We start from the raw sequence: 6,781 nt of genomic DNA on the forward strand, positions 1-6,781 counted from the left end.
AAGGAAAATGTTGAACATACACAATAACATTATGCCCAGCATTTGGATGAACACATCGGTATTCCGCCCAAAAAAAAAAAGCTACTAAATATCTACATTTAATCAACATTAAGAAACATTGAAGATTCAACCAACCATTCAGCGTTAGTTAACGCAGTTAGCACAGCACTCCCCCCTCAAGCCATCCAGGTACACAGCCAAATACCCTGGTCGAAACTAGGGGCTCAAAAGGTTTTGATTGGCGGCTTAGAAGAACCTTCCCTACCCGAAACGCTTTAGGTGTGAACGGAAATTGGAACTCATGCTATCAGGGTACAGCGGAAGAGTTGCTGCGGTGTTAAAATGGCTCATGGTGTCCTGACTCCTAAGCTGAGGAACTACGGTCTACAAAGCATAGGTCTCAAACTCCAGTCCTTGAGGGCTGTGATCCTGCTTGTTTTCAATGCTGCGCTTTAAACACTGCTGATCCAAATGATTTGAATTACTTTCAAGCTCCTTGCAGAGCTTTCTGATGAGCTAATAATTGGAATCAATTGTGGTATAGACAGAAGCATCGACAACATGCAGGATTGCAGCCCTGGAGGATTGAAGTTTGAGACCTGCTCTATGCTATATAGGGTGGTGATTGCTTCAGGGGATGGCCTTGGTCATTGCTAATTGATTTCAACTGTTGACCTGAGAAAGACTGTCATTCCATTTTTTCTTCTGGGGGCAAATGGGACCCAAATCCATGCTATGAACTGAGGCTCTTCTTCTGGTTCGGTTAAGGCTCTTGTCTTCTATGGAGTTTGCCAAGACACACACAATGTAGTCCATGACAATGTGACCTTTTTTATGTTATGTGTTGTGTCCCACAGGGATCAGTAGGTGCCCATCTAGAGTTAAGGATTCACTAAACCGTCCACTTTGTGATCGTGTACGAAAATAAACATATAAATATAACAATTGCAGTATATATGCCTTGAGAAATAACAAATCCTAAAACAAAACAAGACTTTTGACAGTCAAGCAACCAGCGATGATCACTGATTGCCACATCAGATGTGCTGCCATTTTAGGAAACATTCAAACTGATAAAAGGCAAGCCTAAACTTTTTTTTTTTTTTTTTAAACAAGTATTGTGTGTCCTGTTCATGTCATTCTTAAAGCGCTTACATGGCCAGTGGGCAGATGTGGATGAGCTGTCAGCCATCTGCTCATCATCAGGAAAATGTCATGTGACTTGAGGAGCTTGCAGCAACATCAGTCGACACAGCAGGTGTTACAAAGAAGGGGCCAGTTTAGCTTTTAAAACAACAACTGAAGGATACACAAGTCCACAGTGGTCTTTTCACAGTTCATAAAAATGAACATGTGCAAGAAATTAAGGAGCCACTTCTGTATTGGCCTTCTATTGCACATCCCCACAGAAGCGGCAGCCTCATAAAATGCTGTGAGCTTTGTTCTATTTCATTGTTAATTAGCATTTTAAGCCAGCTACACACAATATTTTGAATGGAATATCCCTCACATGATGAGGGAGGAAAAAAATCTCCATGTCTGCAAAATACGTACATGGAAACCCATGGAAGAATCATAAACTGTTGCTCTGCTATATCAAATGCAATATTTCAATTCATCCCTACTTATCGACATTTGCTTAGATGGTTGGATACAGTAAACACACCACTGTTCATTATTTGTGTGGGTTGCTTCTTGCATTCTTCGGTGGCTGTAAATGCTGTTGAGACTTTCACAATTTAAGCATAAACTGTCCAGCACTGAAGACCCAAGCGTTTTAATGGACAGAGGAGACAAAGATTAAGCCACTGGATTTGAACTCAGACATGAAAAAAAATCTATAAATGTATTTCTTCTATTTTTGTTGCCATCATTTTCCATCATTCCTATCAATTGACATGAAAATAGCCATTTCGTTCTTTTTGTTGTTTGTTTTTTTTCCCAGCAGCTTTAGTTATATGTAGACAAATAGCCATTTACTATATATGGCAGCCCCAGAATTATGTGATGTGTGAAATAACGTCATGTGTAATGGACTGAAATTTCATGTAGCAAATTATGAGTGAATGCAGTTAAAGTAGTAGAATGTGAAATATAACAATTAGTTTTTTTTTATAAATCAATTTAGAGGCCACATGTATGGAGTACAGTAATACATACTGTACTGTAGAATCTATAGAATTATCCTATGATGGTACAACCCTTTGTAACAACTTTGGATCACTCCTCGGGTTAAGCGTCATGAACAGCTGATTGTGATGTGAAAGTCCAACTTATTCATAAATTATTTTCTAAAATTGAACTGACAGGCTTATTCTACCATAGCTCGCAAGCTAATAATTACCTGTGACTCAATCCATATATTGTTTGAAAATCATTAATATACATTATATACACATTAATACATTATATTTATGAGATTAACTGCCAAGTAACCACACCACTAAAGAAGTAAACAATAAATAATACAAAAATCTTATTTCGTAAATTGTAATGTGTGCACCAAGGCCAAGGGCTTTTCCAAATCAACCCCAGTGTTTGTTTCTGCCAATAGAGGTCACTAGCTCTTTTAGAAGCTTCCCAAAATAACGACATTTTTCCAAGAACGTGGCCCCAAAAATGTCCCAATAAAAGTTTAATTCATCACTCCAAATCTGCATACATTCCTCTTAATACTGAAGCCTGATACGGTATTGAAAGTTCATATAAGTGTCATTCTCTGCTTGACTAATGGCGACCAAAGCCGAGATTCATGCAAAGACGTGGTGTCTCATGAGGTCACAGTCGTGCAAATGAGAGTTGTATAAAAAAAACCTTGCACTCAAAAGTTTTCAATTCGTAAACTCAACACAATTTAGAGTCGTACTCATACGAATAGTTAAATATGTATACAGTATGTCTTTTTGACAGGGATCTCACGCCATACACAAAAGCACAAACAGGCACTTTGCACTCAAAGTCAATGATATAGTAGTTAACATATTAATAAGTGATGACTATTTTGGAAGCAATAAGACACAGATTGTGTTTCAGTTTTAGCCACACAAAAAATATGGCAAATGTAATTTTAAACATGATGCCCTTTTTTAGAAGACAGCATAAACTCTGATTTCCCTACATTAAACCTCACCGTGTGTGTCTGTGTGCATTTGCATATAGGTGACAGGCGTGTGTTTACGTAAACATCTTTGAGTATGCTAATTGAGACAGAAACCAAGGGAGAGTAGATCTCCAGCTGCTACTCTATCCCTCTCTACCCCAGGGTTAACCTGCTCCATGGAGACCATGACCAATTCACTTCCAATGTGCACACATCCTCACACACAAACGCACACCCATAGAGTGGTTGTCAACTGGGAGCATATAAGAGGGATGGGGGCAAAACTGAAGTCCAAAGTGACATTTGCAGCTCTTGGTGGTGCATTATACTTGCTGTCAGAGGCTAATTGAGAAAACAGGCCTGCAGGTTACAACTGAGGCATAGAAGTGATGAATAGAAAACTGCATAGGACACTCACTGTGCAAGTGCACTTTAACTTTCTTGCAGCTCAAGATAACCAACAGAGAATTCATGAAAACACATACCTTGTTTGCTTTTGTTACTTTATTTTGTTTATTCACATTGTATTGCTGGCCATCATTATAGTGCTAACCAAAACAGCAGCACCAACTGAGAAATTAAATTGTTATTATCCCTGCATATTGTAAATGTTGAATCTTTCATAGTCTGTTCTCTGCACAGTCTTAAACATTATCTTTATGTGGAGATTGCAAATTTAGAGGTCAGTCTATGGCAGAGCTGCACAATTAATCGAATTTTAATCGCAATCACGATGTTGGTTGCCATGATGAATTAAGCTGATCCTCGGCAATATTAACATTTAAAAAGCTAGCTAAATATCAAATCAATCACTTTGTCATCCTACCACCAGGGGGTAAACACAAGGTTAAGACTTCGGTTAAGCTTAAGAAATAGCAAGAAAGCAAATCCTGCAGCAGTGCCGGCAGCAAGGCTTGGTTTATGCCCGCCGCGCTGCTCCACGTGTTAAATGACGTAAATTTGGCAACCACGCCCCTCCGCACAGGCGAGGCTTGCAAGTAAATTAGCTATGTTGTGCCAAGTTTTTGCCATATCTTAAAAGATAGTTTTTTAATTATTTACTTTACTTTTTTAGTTTATTATTACTATTTGTATCAAGTCTGAAGCCTTGTTTACAAACAGTACTGATTGTTAAAAAAGGGCAATGTTTGACCAAACATGAATATTTGTATTGATCATTGTGATTTCAATATTGACTAAAATAATTGTAATTGTTATTTCGGCCATGCATGTTTTTAGAGTGTGAGAGAAGTCAGAATGACCAGAGAGAAGCCACGCGGGCTCAGGGAGAACAAGCAAACTCCTCACAGGAAGGCTGAAGCCAGCTTATTAGTTTTTCCCTTTTAGTTTTAACAAATCATATGGCCCCAAGAATTTTTTTAATAGATCTTAGGCGAGGGTGGGCAAACGTTTTGGCTCACGGGCCACATTGACTTTCAAAATCTGACAGCCGGGACGGCAACAAGATACAATACATATAAAAAAAATAATAAAAATTGCATGTTAACAGTACATATTGAATATAAACTTAGCTAAAGTATGAATGTAATAAGATATACTTTTGATTGAGAACCGTGTTGTTGCTCACCCATTTTAGCCAGTGCGTTAAAATCATGAGGTAATCTTGTGGCAATTCTCAGAACAGATCTGTGTTGTTCATCACTCAAAACATTCATAACACTCAAACCCAATCTGTGTCATTCAGCTCTGGAAAATTGTCAGGATTTTCAAGTAGATCCAAAAATGAAAAAATCTCTTGATTGAGCTCCCAGACATGTTTGTCAACGACTGTCCTAGGCCATTAACTACACTTCCAAAGACACAATTCTGATGAACCATACAAGTAGGGCTGCTTCATTAAAAATTTGTCGGGCGAACCGAGTCACGATTTTCGTAAACATAGCACATTTTCAATTTTTTAATTTAAATTTTCACTTTCGATGTGCACGTAGCATAAGCCTTTTACGATCTTCTTTGACATTTAATAGCCGACGGCTTCGGAAGAGACATGCATACGCAGACTTGGCTGTTTATATTAAAATGTAAGTAGAATTTTCTGTACCTAATCCTGAATAGTTGTACGATGCAAAGACACGTTAGGCAGGCAAGGGTTGAGTATTTAGATCAGGAATAAGTTATCATTTGCGATATAATCCAAAAGGCCTTACAGTCTGGCTCCCAAGTATAAGGTTGTGTTGAATTATGTTTACTTTTAAAATTTGTAAATTGTCATAATTTTGCAGCTTAGCATCATCGTAATACTTTTTGGTCTCGTGTTGTTGTTGTTTAATACTTTTCCTCATGAGTCGGGAGCAAGAGAGCTGACTGCTCAATTCATTAAACCGCTTGGGAGGATAATGATAGCCGCTTTTCCAGAGCAAAGTTCTCCATAGCCACAGCATGAAGTTCAGAACCATTTTGGCCACACAGAACATTTGATGGGGTATAGTATAGCTGATTTCTACATACTTAAACTACTCTGTTAAATATTTACATGTGATGTCAGACTCTCAAATAAATACCCCTCATGCGCGCGCACGTATGCATTACTGGGCTACACAGGGTTTTTTCCGAAGCTTTTAAACGTCAATAAACCCGCCTCAGCCATTAAAACTTCATGATACGTGATGCTGTCAAAACTTTAAAAAAGTTCAGAATAATTTAAAATATCCGCGAAATGTTAAGAAGTCCAAATTACAAATCGCAGTTTAATATAAGGTGAACATCATTTTATTTCTTTACTGTTAATTGAATATGAACGAAATTAAATAAATAATTAATAATAAATTAAATAAATATATTAAATAATAATATTAAAAATGAAACAATAAATGAAGAAAAGGCTCGCACTCACCAAAACAAAGGGTGGTCACATTTGACCAGTATTTTCAATATCTAACGATTTTTCTTCACCTTTTCATTATGTCTCATTCTCTTTGCACTGAGATGTACAGTGCATCCACTCTGGTGTTCAAAAAGTTTTTTTAAAGCACCAGAGCACATTGAGGAGCTCTTGTTACGTTTTAACTGAGATATACAATACTGTATATCCACTCAGGTGTCCCCATAAGTTTTTTAAAGCACCGTAGCGTGTGTGTCCTGCCATGCTTTGGTGTCTCGTTGCTGCCTTGGTTAAACAATTGAAGTTTGCAAATCCAGTGTAGTTTAAAACACCAAATCGATCCTTTGGTTAGCTAATAGCAAAGCCAACACAGCGTAGCTTGCTTGTTGAACGTTGCACCTCCTTCCTGGAATGAGCATCCACTCGAGTCACGTTCAACATGAGGCCTCTAGATGGTGATCTTATGACTCAGTTGGCTATCACAGCTGTCTTTTAAGTTATACGGGCCACTCACATATCCATCTGCACTTTTGACCCGAATGCCCTACCGCCTCCAGGAGGAAGCAGTTAGCTAAATTCTCATTGGCTAAAAACTCCAATTTAAAACTACAACACTAAAAGGACCTTAACTAAATGGATAAAATATGACATGAAAAGAAGAGTATAATTTGGAAAATAATTTTCTAAATTAAAAAAAATATATAACCTATATATTTAGTAAAAAAAGAATATAAAATGAAATTGACTTTCTATATAGTTATTGTAGATTATTATAGTTGTGGTAATGATGTCATCTTATGTTACGCCAGCAGATTAGGCCTCGCTGGCCTTGACGGTCC

The sequence above is a fragment of the Hippichthys cyanospilos genome, chromosome 11, assembly GCF_059441005.1.
Source record: "Hippichthys cyanospilos isolate Australia breed blue-spotted pipefish chromosome 11, RoL_Hcya_1.0, whole genome shotgun sequence".
Lineage (NCBI taxonomy): Eukaryota > Metazoa > Chordata > Actinopteri > Syngnathiformes > Syngnathidae > Hippichthys > Hippichthys cyanospilos.